Source organism: Equus caballus, chromosome 5 (genome assembly GCF_041296265.1).
Source record: "Equus caballus isolate H_3958 breed thoroughbred chromosome 5, TB-T2T, whole genome shotgun sequence".
Lineage (NCBI taxonomy): Eukaryota > Metazoa > Chordata > Mammalia > Perissodactyla > Equidae > Equus > Equus caballus.
In genome coordinates, this window is record NC_091688.1 from 77,942,429 (window position 1) to 77,958,109 (window position 15,681).

Genomic DNA, 15,681 nt, shown 5'->3' on the forward strand with positions numbered 1-15,681 from the left:
CAGCTATTTTTCATTTTCTTAAAGCACAGAAATCACCAAGGTGAACAGATATTGATAATAAGTTTCTACATACATGGAGGGAAAAAGGGGGCAGCACTAAGGTGAGTTCTTAAAGGAGGAAAGGAAGCCCCAGAGAAGTATGCCTTTCTGGATGGGGAATTGAGACAAACTCAGGAGAGCACAATGTTTATCTGGCTTGGAGATCTACCCAGTTTGGCTTTGGGAGCTACAGATATTTGGAATTCTCACACGTTAAATCAAAACCTGAAGTAAAAGGGGTCAAGAATATTTAGATTTTTAAAACGCTAAAATATGCAGAATTTAAGGTTATTTTTAAAAAAGACTGTCTAGTTATCCTCAGAGGAGTATTACATAAAGGTTAAGAGCACAAGTTCTTGGGTTGGAGTACCTAGACTCAAATCCTAGTTCTGCCACTTATTGCTTACCTTCACTTGGGAAAGTCACTTAACCTCTCTAAACCTCAGCTGTCTCAACTGTAAAATGCAGATAACAGTTCCTCTTTCACAACACTTTTGAGAGGATTAAATCATATCATAAAGTAGCAAGATAGCATACTGGTTCAAAGTGCGGTCTCTGGAGCCAGGCTCCCTGATTTGAATCCTTGGCTCTGCTTTCTACTAGTCACAAATGATTTGACCTTGGGCAAATCACTTAACCTCTCCATGCCTCAGTTTCCTAACCTGTCAAGTGGGGATAATAATACTTCCTGCCCCATAGGGCTATTAAGAACATTAATGTATTATTATACATAAAGCACTTAAAATAGTAAAGCATATAATAAGCAAAGTAACAGTTATTACTGAAATGTGCTTTGCAAATAGTAAGCTTCAATAAATGTTAAATGATACTATTTAAAAAAAGGCACAATGCACACAAGATTGTTATTTCTAAAGGTATAATTTTTATTTTTTTAAAGAGAATGCTTGGGTGCTCAAAATAGTAAAAGGAGAGTGGGTCCTTATTTTATAAGTAATAGAATTTCATGTCTGTTATTTCCACTCCTTTTAGAATGTTTAAATCCTATGGTTATTTTGTAGTTTAGATTATGCCTCAACATTTCCATGAAACCTTCCCTGATGATATTTCAATCTTTGGTCTCCTTCCAGACTAGTCCCACAGTAGAAATTTAATAAACATTTTGCTATTTGATTTAATTAGATAATTGAGGCGCTCAAATCCCAGGCTTCTCCTTCCAGCATAGGCAGTTTTGGGAGACAAGTGGGGAGAGAGGAAGCTGAAATGATTCAAACCTGGTAATAAAATGAAAGGCTGCTCATACTGGAGCCACAGCTATCACAAAACAAAAGTTAGAAATGGAATAAGAACGTGTATATAAATATATTTAAACATACATATTTTTATAATGTAAAGAATGCTCAAAAGAGAACACAAGAAACTGAGCATTGAACTTTTGGCTGGGTTTTGGACAAATGTGAAAAGGAAAAGAAAATATTTATATAATTTTCCACTTTAGGAAATTCAGGCTGAGGGAGGTCACATATACAGAGTGAAAGTCAATGGGTTCACTTTGGGTAGTATGGACATCTTAGCAATATTGAGAAATCTTCTAATCCACAGAGACAGAATGTCTTTCCATTTATTTGTATCTTCTTCCAGTTCTTTCATCAATGTTTTGTAGTTTTCAGTATCCAACTCTCTTACCTCCTCAGTTTATTCCTAAGTATTTTATTCTTTTTGGTGCTATTGTAAACGGGCTTATTTTCCTAATTTCCTTTTCATATAGTTTGTTGTTAGTATATAGAAATGCAACTGACTTTTGTAAGTTGATTTGTATTCTGCAACTTCACTGAATTCGTTTGTTAGTTCTAACAGGTTTTTATGGAGTCTTTAGGGTTTTCTATATACAAGATCACGTTCTCTGCAAACACGGACAATTTTAATTCTTCCTTTCCAGTTTGGATGCTTTTTATTTCCTTTTCTTGCCTAACTGATCTGGCTAGCACTTCCAGTAGTATGTTGAATAGAAATAGCAAGAGTGGGCATATTTGCCTTGTGAAATAAGATCAGGTCATATTTCCTGATCTTAGAGGAAAAGCTTTCAGTTTTTCACCTCTGAGTATGATATTAGTTGTGGGCTTGTCATATATGGTCTTTATTATATTATATTGAAGTAATTTCTTTCTATGGACGAATAAGTTCTAGAGATCTGCTGTACAACACTGTACCTATAGTCAAGAATAATATAATGTACACTTAAAAATTTGTTCAGAGGGTAGATCTATACTGTGTTCTTTCCACAATAAAAGAAAAAGTAAGTGAATGGGTTAAAACCTAGATCTATTCCTTTTTCCTCCCCTTTCTTCAGTTAGTACCATGTTCGTTATCTCTTGCCTGAGCTTCTGTAATTACCTTCTAACCAGTCTTGCCTTGTTTCAAATCTATTCTACAAAATCCTCTCACATAATCTTCCTAAAACTTGATTTTTGATTAGGTCACTGTTCTGTTCAGAAAATGTCAACAGCTTCCTAAGGCTTAATAAATCAAATCCAAACTCTTTAGCCTAGTATTCAAGCTCCCCTCCCCAAAGTCTGGTCCTAAATTTCCTTTCCAGAATTATTTCCCACTAATAAGGCCAGCTCCAGGACGCGGAATCTGTGCATTCGCACAGGGCCCCACACTTAAAAGGACCATGAACTTGATTTAATGCTCTGCTACTAGGGTCTTGAAAATGTTAAACAAGAGGTCTTATGTTTCCATTTTACACTGGGCTCTGCAAATTATGTAGCCAGTCCTACTCATTATACCTTCTACTTTATGTTACAAGAGCAAAGTTGCACTATTTACCAGACCCCAAAGATACTCTATACTCACTACCACACTATACTTTTTCTTCCATCTGAAACAACCACCCTGATCTCTGCCTACCAAAATTCTATTCACCTTTTAAATACTTTACATCACATTTCAAAAAATTAATTATATGCAAATTAAGACCACAAGGAGATATCATTTAATACCATTATAGCCCTCCTTAACTAGGGTTCTGGGATATTAAACCCTAATGTCGTATGGCAGGGGTCAGCAAACTTTTTCTATAAAGTGCCAGAGAGTAAATATTTTAGGCTTTGTGGGCCAGTCTCTGTTGCAATAACTCAACTTTGCCATTGTAGTGTGAAAGTAGCCAAAGACGATAAGTAAACAAATGAATATGGCTATGTTTCTTCAAACTTTATTTATGGACACTAAGATATGAATTTCATATAATCTTCATATGTCACAAATATTATTTTCCTCTCTTTTTTTCCAATCACTTAAAAATGTAGCAGCATCACGGCAGAGTGAGCTCTCCCCATAAACTCTCTCCTCTAAGATACAACAAAAAGGATATTCATATTCCAACAGAGGACATCCACAAAACACAAAAGATGTCTGAGAGACTGATGCAGCCCTACACCAGAAGGTGGAGGTGCTGGAGCCACCCCCTCTGGCCCCCAAGGAAGTGGAACCAGTGGCAGCAGGTGGAAGTGGCGATCAAATATTACCACAACATGGAAGCACAAATCCATGCCATCTAGCAGTATGAAAAAATATATGAAATTGCCAAACCAGAAGAAAAATGACAAGTACCCAGAAATCAATCCTGAAGACACAGAAATCTGTAATCTAAATGACAGAGAATTCAAAATAGCTATCATAAAAAACTCAATGAGTCAAAAGAAAATGCAGACAGGTCAACAAATTCAGGAGCTACTTCACAAGAGATTAAAACTATAAAGAACCAATCAGAAATATTGGAGATGAAAAACACAATGGATGAGATAAATAAGAAGATGGACTCCTTGAACAACAGAGATAATACTATGGAGAAATGAATCAGCAATATTGAGGACAGAAATATAGAAATGCTTCAGATGGAGAAGGAGAGAGAACTAACACTAAAAAGAAATGAAGAAAGTCTCTGAGAAATATCCAACTCAATTAGGAAATGCAACATAAGGATTATAGGTATTCAAGAGGGAGAAGAGAAAGAGAATGGAGCAGAAAGTCTGTTCAAAGAAATAATAGCAGAGAAATTCCCAAACCTGGGGAAGAAGACAGAAATGCAAGTGAAAGGAACCAACAGATCTTCTAACTATATCAATGTAAAAAGATCCACTGCAAGGCATATAGTAGTGAAGCTGGCAAAAGTCAATGACAAAGAAAAAATACTAAGGGCAGCAAGGCAGAAGAAGATAACTTACAAAGGAACCCCTATCAGGCTTTCAGCTGATTTCTCAGGAGAAAACTTACAGGCTAGGATAGAGTGGAATAATATATTCAAACCTTTGAAAGAAAAAAACGTTCAGCCAAGAATACTATATCCAGTGAAAATATCATTCAGATATGATGGAGAAATAAAAACTTTCCCAGATAAACAAAAGCTAAGGGAGTTCATCGCCACAAGACCACCCCTATAAGAAATCCTCAAGAATGCCTTCATACCTAAAAAAAAAGAAGGGGCTACAGAGCCCTCAGTAAGGAGATAAATAGGTAGACAAATCAGAAAATTGTAGTTAGCCATCAGAACAGGTTAGCAAACACTCAAGTATAACATTAAAGATAAAGGGAAGGAAAATATCAAAAACAAATATAATCTTGTCATTTTAACCACGAACTCACAACACAACATGGAATAAGATGGGATGAAAAGAACTTAGGAGGGGAAAAGGAGAAGGACTGAATCGGCTTAGTCTAAGGAAATAAAGAGGTTATCAGAAAATGGACTATCTCATCTATGAGATTTTGCATACAAACCTCATAGCAACCACTAAACAAAAAGTAGAATAGAGACACAAATAATAAATAAGAAAAAAACCAGCATAGAAAACTACCTAACCAAATTGGCAGTCTGAAATACATGGGACAAGAAACAAAGGAAATGCAGGAGAACCAGAAAATGAACAATAAAATGGCAGCACTAAGCCCACATATATCAATGATCACTCTAAATGTAAACAGATTGAATTCTCCAATAAAAAGACACAGAGTGACAGGATGGATTAAAAAACAAGACCCAACAATATACCACCTCCAGGAAACACATCTCAGTTTCAATGACAAAAACAGGCTCAGAGTGAAGAGATGGAAGACCATACTCCCAGCTAATGGCAAACAAAAGAAAGAAGGTGTTGCCATAATTATATCAGACAAAGTAGACTTCCAGACAAGACAGGTAAAGAGAGACAAAGAGGGGCAGTAGATAATGATAAAAGGGACACTCCACCAAGAAGACATAACACATAAATATCTATGCACCCAACACAGGAGCACCAAAGTACACAAAGCAACTATTAACAAACCTAAAGGGAGACATTAACAACAACACAATAACAGTAGGGGACCTCAACACTTCATTCATATCAATGGATAGATTATCCAGACAGAAAGTCAAAAAGGAAACAGTAGAATTAAATGAAAAACTAGACCATATGGACTTAATAGATATATATAGAACACTCCACCAAAAAATAGCAGAATACACATCCTTCTAAGTATGCATGGAACATCCCAAGGATAGACCATATGTTGGGAAACAAGGCAAGCCTCAATAAATTTAAGATTGAAATAATAACAAGCATCTTTTCTGACCATAATGCTATGAAACTAGAAATTAACTACAAGAAAAAAGCTGAGAAAGGGACAAAGATGTGGAGGCTAAACAACATGCTACTGAACACCCAATGGCTCACTGCAGAAATGAAAAGAGAAATCAAAAAGTATCTGGAGACAAAATGAAAATGAAAACATACCATACCAACTCATATGGGATGCAGGAAAAGCAGTCCTAAGAGGGAAATTCATTGCAATACAGGTTCACCTTAACAAACAAGAAAAATCCCAAATAAGCCATCTCAAACGACACCTAACAGAACTAGCAAAAGAAGAACAAACAAAGCCCAAAGTCAGCAGAAGGAGGGAAATAAAAATCAGAGTAGAAATAAATGCAATTGAAACAATAAAGACAGTAGAAAGGATAAATGAAACAAGAGCTGTTTCTTTGAGAAGATAAACAAAATTGACAAACTCTTAGCCAGACTCACTAAGAAAAAAAAAGAAAGCTCAAACAAATAAAATTAGAAATGAAAGATGAGAAATTAAACGGATATCACAAAAATACAAAAGATTATAAGAGAATACTATGAAAAGCTATATGCCAACAAATTGGACAATCTAGAAGAAATGGATAAATTCTTAGACTTATCTTAAAACCTCCCAAAGCTGAATCAACAAGAAATAGAGAATCTGAATAGACCAATCACAAGTAAAGAGATTGAAACAGTAATCAAAAACCTCCCAAAAAATAAACGTCCAGGACCAGACGGCTTCCCTAGGGAATTCTATCAAACATTCAAAGATTTAATCCTTCTCAAACTATTCCAAAAAATTAGGGAAGACATAACACTTCCTAACACCTTCTACGAGGCCAACATCACCCTGATGCCAAATCCTGACAAGGACAAGACATAAAAGGAAAACTACAGGCCAATATTGCTGATGAATATGGACGCAAAAATCCTCAACAAAATATTGGCCACCTGAATACAGCAACACATCAAAAAGATCATACACCATGATCAAGTGGGATTTATACCAGGGACGCAGGGATGGTTCAACATCTGCAAATCAATCAATGTGATACACCACACTAACAAAATGAGGAATAAAAACCACATGATTATCTCAATAGATGCAGAGAAAGTATTTGACAAGATCCAACATCCACTTACGATAAAAACTCTTAACAAAATGGGGATAGAAGGAAAGTACCTCAACATAATAAAGACCATATATGACAAACCCACAGCCAACATCATACTCAACAGGGAAAAACTGAACGCCATCCTTCTGAGAAGAGGAACAAGACAAGAGTGCCCACTCTCACCATTATTCAACATTGCACTGGAGATTTTGGCCAGAGCAATTAGGCAAGAAAAAGGAATTCAAATAAGAAATGAATAAGTGAAACTCTCACTGTTTGCAGATGACATGCTTTTATAGATAGAAAACCCTAAAGAACCCATTGGAAAACTATTAGAAATAATCAACAACTACAGTAAAGTTGCAGGGTACAAAATCAACTTACAAAAATCAGTTGCATTTCTATACTCTAATAACAAACTAACAGAAAGAGAACTCAAGAATACAATCCCATTTATAATCACAACAAAAAGAATAAAATATCTAGGAATAAACGTAATAAAGAAGGTGAAAGACCTATACACTAAAAATTATAAGACCTTACTGAAAGAAAATCGATGATGACATAAAGAAATGGAAAGATATTCCATGCACATGGATCAGAAGAATAAACACAGTTAAAATGTCCATACTACCCAAAGCAATCTATGGATTCAATGCAATTCCAATCAGAATCCCAAAGACATTCTTCATGGAAATAGAACAAAGAATCCTAAAATTCATATGGGGCAACAAATGACCCTGAATAGCTAAAGCAATCCTGAGAAAAAAGAACAAAGCTGGAGGTATCATAATCCCTAATTTCAAAATGTGACTACAAAGCTATAGTAATCAAAACAGCATGGTACTGGTACAAAAACAGACACACAAATCAATGGAACAGAATTGAAAGACCAGAAATAAAACCACACATCTACGGACAGACAGCTAATCTTCAACAAAGGTGCTAAGAACATACAATGGAGAAAGGAAAGTCTCTTCAATAAATGGTGTTGGGAAAACTGGACAGCCACAAGCAAAAGAATGAAAGTAGGCCATTATCGTATGCCATACACAAAAATAAACTCAAAATGTATCAAAGACTTGAAGGTAAGACCTGAAACCATAAAACCTCTGGAAAAAATATAGGTGGTACACTCTTTGACATGGGTCTTAAAAGAATCTTTTTGAATACCATGTCTTCTTGGACAAGGGAAACAAAAGAAAAAATAAACAAATGGGACTTTATCAAACTAAAGAGCTTCTGCAAGGCAAAGGAAATCAGGATCAAAACAAAAAGACAACCCACCAACTGGGAGAAAAATATTTGCAAATCACATATCCAACAAGGGGTTAATCTCCATAACATACAAAGAACTCACATAACCGAACAACAAAAAAACAAACATCCTGATCAAAAAATGGGCAGAGGATATGAACAGACACTTCTCCAAAGATGATACACAGACGGCCAACAGGCACATGAAAAGATATTCAACATCACTAATCATCAGGGAACTGCAAATCAAAACTACACTAAGACATCACCTTACACCGTTAAAATGGCTATAATCACCAAGACAAAAAATAACAAATGTTGGAGAGGGTGTGGAGCAAAGGGGAACTTCATACACTGCTGGTGGGAGCGCAAACTGGTGCAGCCACTATGGAAAACAGTATGGATATTTCTCAAAAAACTAAAAATAGAAATACTATATATGACCCAGCTATCCCACTACTGGGTATCTAGCCAAAGAATTTGAAATCAACAATTCAAAGAGACTTAGCCACCCCTACGTTCACTGCAGCATTATTCACAATAGCCAACACGTGGGAGCAACCCAAGTGCCCACTGACTGATGATTGGATAAAAAAGATGTGGTGTATATATACAATGGAATACTATTCAGCCATAAAAAACAGACAAAATCATCCCATTCGCAACAACATGGATGGACTTTGCGGGTATTATGTTAAGCAAAATAAGCCAGACAGAGAAAGACAAACACCATATGATTTCACTCACATGTGGAAGATAAACTTACCGACAAAGCAAAGAGTTCAGTGGTTACCAGGAGGAAAGGGGCTGAGGAGGGGGCACAAAGAGTGAAGGGGAGCACTTATAAAGTGATAGAAAAATAATAATGTACAACTGAAATTGCACAATGGTGTAAACTTTTATAACCTCAATAAAAAATAAAGTAAAATAAATATAAAGAGCTATTCCTGGCTCCAAAGGTGGAGGGCCAGATTTGGCTCATGGGCCATAGTTTGCCAAGCCCTCCCTAAGACATCCATGATATATCATGACTTTTCTTCTCTCCTATGCATCTAGAATGGTATTAGCCGTGTATCACCTTGACACAATTGAGAAAATAATCACTCAAATTACCTTCTATAGGTTTAATTCTCCCATAGAACCCCTGTTGAGAATAGCTGCATTACAATGACAAAAGGTAAAATTAAAAAAAAAAAAAAACAGAACTGGTAAGGATCTGAAGCAACAAGGACTCTTACACATGAGCAGTTGAAGTGTAAACTGATATAACCCTTTTGGAAGATAATTAGGCATTGTTGGAGAAGATAACCTGCAATGGGCCCTCAGTGTCCCTGCATGTTTTTACTGGATATGCCAAGAATATAAGGCTATAATGACTACTCTTCACCCAAGTCATTTTTCACTTGTAATGGGCAACATTGAGAAATGCAGTAAGCAGGCTTGTTACCACTCACCAATAAGTATTCTTCCCCTCAGTGTTCCTCTCTGGATGTGCATCCATCTGGGTCCACTTTTGTTACTCCCACACATCTAACCTACTGTGAGATTTGAGGGCCAGGGGAACCAACAGGAACCTGAAGCTTTGGCTACTGCTTTTGCCATGAATTTTTTTAAAAATCCTGTTTGTGATCCCAAGCATCTTGCATCTTCTGCCAGCATCAATAAAACAGTAATAGGCAACCTTGTTAGCTTGCAAGTAGGGTAAAATCTCAAACTTTTCACAGCTCTTGACAGGCATTATCTACTAAAGTTGAAGATACACATAAACTTTAACCCAGAAATTACACACCTAAATTCATACTCAAAAGAAATGCATGCAATGTGTACTAGGAGATTTGGACAAGACTGTAACAGCATTTTGTTTACTTTATTCTTCCTACTTTGTTTTTCTTTTCAATCGTACTTCTCAAGGCTAGAATGATCCATGTGGTAATGGATTAGAGTCAGAAACACCAGTATGAACTCATTGACAGCTTAATACAGATATAAATAAATTTAGAAATACTTAAAGATATGTGTATATACATGGATTAGTACACACACACATATTTCTTTGCTCTGTCAGCTGAGAGGGGCCTAAATAATGATACCCTAGCTGCAAGACGCACACCTAGTAGCCAGACTTTGGTTTCTAATACCATTCTGTAAAAGAAACCAGAGCTCTTTAAAGAAATGGTTGATTCTAGCACTGGGATGGGAAATACATAAAATGAGCCTAGAGCATTACGTAGTGCCAGAAAGTAAGGAAGTGATTAAAAAAAAAAAAAAACAAAGAAAAACCCACATTGAGAGGAGCATGTGACAAGAGTAGAGGAACCAACTGAAAGAGATCTCAGTTGCCAAAGCTGGAACAATCTGAGCAGCAAAATAAATAAAATACTATTATATTATAATTCAAAGTATAAAATAATTATCCATGAGTCCATACTTATATAAATGATTAAACAGTAATAAATAGGGGAGAAGAGACAAATCTCCTGACATTGTCTCCAAGAGACACTGGAAAAAGCTCAGCCAGGTGGTGAAAATCTCCATCAAGAGTGATAAATCATGTTGATAGTATGTACCCTTGACAAGACAGACGTAGTCGTCGTCTTCTCAATAAACCATAAACCCAGTCCAATCACGAGAAAAACACCAAACAAATTCCAGTAGTAGAGCATTCTACAAAATATCTGACCAGCACTCCTCAAAGTGGTCAAGGTCATCAACAACAAAGGTCTGAGAAATTGTCACAGCCAAGAGGAACCTAAGGAAACATTACAAATAAATATAATGTGGTATACTGGTTGGAATCCTGGAACAGAATAAAGGACGTTAGACAAAAAACTAAGGAAATCTGAATAAACTATGGACTTTAGTTAATAACAATGCAATAATACTGATTCATTAATTATAACAAATGTAGCACAAGATGTTAATAGGGGAAAGAGGTATAGAGTGTATGGGAACACACTATGCTATCACCTCAATTTTTCTGTACATCTGAAATTATTCTAAAATATAAAGTCTATTTAAAAAAAATCCTACCTCTTCTTCAAGGCCCATCAGCAATCCTAACCCCTGCAAGCAATTATCCCTGATCCCCTGAAATTAAATGAGACCTCTCCTTCCTCAGAATCTGCCTTATAACCCCTCTGTTGAACACTTATATTTTGCCCAAGAAAATTATTTATAAACATATTTCATTTCCCCCAAATCGTAAGCTTCTTAATGTCAACCAAATTTATATTGTCCATGTTACTTAATACAAAATTAGTTCAAAGCAAAATTTAGAAAACAACTAATCCAAATGAAAGTCACTTTCAGTGATAGTTAATATCTCCTAAGGCAGTTTCATTCTCCTTTTGAACAACTCTAATAATTAGAAAGTTCTTCCTGCTGGGTTGAAACCAGCTGCTCTATAATTTCCTCATTTATTGCATGAACGAGTGAATGACAAGTTAACTAGCTGTATGAGAGCAGGGACACCTTCTGTTTTATCTAACACTGTATCTCCAACACCTGGCACACAGTAAACACTCATAAAACATTTGTTTTTGAGTTAGTAAATGGCTAGCCGGCTGGGGGAAAGGCTGCGACTTTTATTTCCACTCATACAATTTAATTTACTGTGTAGCTAATGACAACCCCCCTGATAACACACTCGCATAATATATAGTCATTCCAACGTTCACACTCATATGTAGGTTTTCTAAATAACTTTAATTCATTTAACTAAAGCTAAGAAAGTTTAAGTAATTTTGTACACTAATAAGTGACAAAGGAAGTGGGATCAGCAGATCCCCAAGAGCGTACTAGCAACGACTAAGAATAACCGGAAGGACAGGGCCGAGGCAGGAGGCTCCCTCAGCATCTCAGAAACGCTCCGGAGCAGCCGCGGAGACTCGCCGCCGCGGCCCCGCCCCCCCAGCTGCGTGACTTCCGGCAAGTCACTTCCCCTCCTGGTGGCCTGCTTCCTCATCTTCAGAAGTTTGGAGTTGGGGCTGGCGTTGGGGAGTGGTTAAGTTCCCGCTTGCTTCAGCGGCCCAGAGTTTGGCTGCTTCCGAACCTGGGAGCGGACGTGGCACCGCTCATCAAGCCACGCTGAGGCGGCGTCCCACATGCCACAACTAGAAGGACCCACAACTAAATATGCACAACTATGTGGGGGTGGGGGTGGGGGGATCTTTGGGGAGAAAAGGAAAAATAAAATCTTTTAAAAAAGAGTCTGGTTTTAATGGCTCAAGCCTTCGCCAGTTCCAAGGCCGGAGTATTCTAGACTTTTGTTGTTACGGTTTTGTTTTCCACCAAGTTGTCAAGTTTAAACACATTTAGTGCTGCACAACAATCTCCTGTAAACTGTTCTTCCCCGCAGTCGCCCCTGTCGTCCGGGAGAGAAAGGGCCCTGCAAGGGGCGTCCCGGCTCCCTCGGCTCTTTACAAGATCCGGTTTTTTCCCCGGGGGCGGGCGGAGAGACGAGGTCAGGAACAACTCTTACAGTAAAGAAAATAGAAATTCGCGGCTTCTGCAAAGGAAGCGGTGCTAGAATCCCACATAAACAACCTGAGGAAACCCCTTTCGACTCACGGCTCTCAAAGGACGAAGAGGGTGGGGAGTCCTCACCCGCAGGCCAAGGCCCCGAGGAAAGATCTGAGCTTGGCAAGTCTGAGGAAAAACACCTTCGCAGAAGAACGAATAGAGAAAAACGCGAAGAGCCAGGTCCTGGGCAGCCTCGTCCCAAGGCTGCAAACGCACCTGATCAGCAGGTCCTTCGTGCCAGCTCGGCCGTTCCCAAGCTTCCAGAAGCTTCTATACGGAGCGAGAAGCACCACGGGCGGAGCGGAGAAGCCCCGACGTCCCTGCGGCCGCTTCTCCACGGGCTGGGCTTCTGCGCAGCCGCAGACGCCGCTCCCGGGGATCCGCGTTTCCCGCTCTTTAGAGGGCGGTTTGCGCAAACCCGTAGGCGGTTAAGAAAAAGCAAGGTTTTTTCATGTTAGACTTGGTTCCCTGGAATTGATTTTTCACAACTTTGTAAAATTCAGGTGCAATTCTTGTACTATTACTATTAACATGAAATCAGAGTGGCCTCTGGTTTATGGAAATTACGAAAAAATACTCAGTTTCATTAATGGCTGTGAAGATAACATGGAGGCCTGTGTGTTTGCTCTTCAGGACTCTTTTGTTTTCAGACCTAACTGAAGCTCAGCGAGTTATCAGGCGCTGGTGCTCACAACTGTAAAAATTTAGAAAGAAAGAAAGAAAAACCACTACTCACCTAGAGCCTAAAATAGTTAGGATACAAAACTATTTGTGTCTTACTTTATAAAACTTGTATTCCTGAAAAAAAGGTGCTCCAGGAAAAGTCCTTTGGAGCACATTTGTAATGTGGATTGCTTACTCCCTGAGGTAACCATTTTGTAAATTTGGAGTTTCACATAATTGATACATTAAAATTTGGTACACTCTTTTGCTGCCGGTTGGATGGTTTGTTAAGGCAGAACAGGACAGATCAGAAGAGCCAGGACCTGGCTCCAGCAGCACTTTCTGGGTTTGGGAACTCAAGGAGTTGACTCAGCGGCTGGTGTGTGTGTGTGTGTGTGTGTGTGTGTGTGTGTGTGTTGGGTTTGGGGGGGATTGGTGTTGCCAGAGGACCCTCCTTGGAAGGTCCTCACATTTCAGAGCAGGCTAATAGAAAAGGGGAGGGGAAGCACCCAAGATTAAGCAGCAGAGGGTCTCAGCAACAATTCAGGGTTCCCTCTCCACCTGTGATACTACAAGGAGACTTAGCTGGGTTGAGGGCAGAGACTCCAGTTCTGCTAGGGAAACTGGCAAGTGCAAAGAAAGGTCCATTCTGGGGAGGGTACTGAAGTCTTGGGCAATTCACCAGAATAGGGAGGGAGAAGAAAACGATTTTATTGAGAACCTTCCTGTACCAGGCACTATACCAGGTACTTACATACATGATCTTTTAATCTCCATAAACCCTGTAAAGTATATGTTATTCTCATTTTAAAGATGAGGAAACTGGAGCTGAGAGAGATTGTTACTTGGCCGAGATAACACAGCTAGTGAGAAAAGAGCTGGGATTCAAACCTTAATCTATCAGTTGTCTAGGCCACATCCCTACCTCTCCAGCTCCTCATCCACACACAGACCCAGTTGTAAGATCTGGGACACACCATTTGGGTTACCTGAGTAGCAGAAATGACTTAACAGAAAGCCACAGATAGCATTGTTTGCCGTTCCTTCCTTCCTTTAATTTTTCCTTCCTTTATTTGGTCAGTCGACAAATATTTGGTTGTGTAGAAGAAAGATCTTAGTCTCTGGAATCAAATAGCCTGGCTTCATATCCTGCCTCTACCATTTACTTAGCTATGTGACCACAGATAAGTCACAACTTCTCAGTTTTATCTTAGAATAAGAATAATTGGTTAGTTCATAGGTTGATATATGTAAGCCTTTTAGAACAGTGCCTAGAAGACAATAAGCACTCCATATGTTTACCTGCTGTTCTTATTAGTATTCAGATGTTCTCTTAATATTATCTGGTAATTGTACTATATCTGCCTGTCCATTTATTATCCCGCTCTCCTAGGTAACTGTTTCATACCTTCTCTCCTCAAATCTCCGGCACTTATTCCTCATCCTCACTTTTAGCTGAAAGACTTGCTTGCTGTTTAAATGAGCTAAATAAAAGCATTCAAAAGTGAACTTCCAGAGATGTCCACAAGCAAATCTACCATCATCTGTACCCACAAATCCTGCTTTCCCTCCAATTATAGTAGATGAACTGTGCGTGCTCTCATATAAGGCCAATCCTCCAGATGGACGCTGGCTCCTATGTCTTCTTGTTTAGTCCAGAACATAGTTCCAACAATTGTCTTCTGTCTCTTACGTCATCAATTTTCTCCTCTCCAGTGAACCATTCTTAATAGCAAATAAATATGCTGTTGTTTCTCCCATCTTAAAAATCTCTTGATCCCACTTCCCACTCCATCTAATCATCCCATTTCTCTGCTCTCCTTTGCAGTAAAACTTGAAAGGACTGTCTATAATTTCTTTTTTTTTTTAAAGATTTTCTATTTTTCCTTTTTCTCCCCAAAGCCCTCCAGTACATAGTTGTGTATTTTTAGTTGTGGGTCCTTCTAGTTGTGGCATGTGGGACGCCACCTCACCATGGCCTGATGAGCAGTGCCATGTCCTCGTTCAGGATTCAAGCTGGCGAAACCCTGAGCCGCCAAAGCGGAGCGCCCAAACTTAACCCCTCGGCCACGGGGCCAGCCCCTGTCTATAATTTCTGTTTCTAATGCCTCTTCTCCCATTCTTTCTTAAACTTAGGCCAGTTAGGCTTTTCCATTTCTACCATTGCCGTAGATATTGCTCTTGTCAAGGTCATTGCTAAATCCAGCAGACAATTTTCAATACTCATTTCACTTGGCCAATCAGCAGCATTTGTTGCAGTTGATCACTTCCTCCTCTTGGAAGCACTTTCTTCCCCATACCATGCTCTCATGGTTTTCCTCTGACCTCACTGGCCACTTTTCAACATCTTTCATTGTTTTTCCTCAATACCTAACCTCTTGAGAGCACCCCAAGTACAATCCTTGCACCTCTTTTTTTCTCTGGCTATAGTCTCTCCCTTGGTGATCTCATCAACTCATGGCTTTAGATAAATCTGCATGCTAACAAATCCTAATTTCTATCTCCAGCCTTAGCCTTTC

At 38.6% G+C, this 15,681-nt stretch overlaps 1 protein-coding gene across 3 annotated transcripts in view; it reads right to left on the reverse strand.

The window, feature by feature from the left end:
* C5H1orf146 (chromosome 5 C1orf146 homolog) overlaps positions 1–12,873 on the reverse strand; it is a 40,385-nt gene extending 27,512 nt beyond the window's left edge. Inside the window, exon 1 of one of the 3 annotated variants that reach the window (XM_003365095.5) lies at positions 12,716–12,873. The gene's annotated coding sequence lies outside the window, so the exon portion shown is untranslated. Of the gene's footprint in view, positions 1–12,547 lie in introns of all 3 variants that reach the window. The other 2 variants (XM_023641651.2, XM_023641652.2) reach the window with 2 other exon arrangements.
* Positions 12,874–15,681: the final 2,808 nt, after the last annotated feature.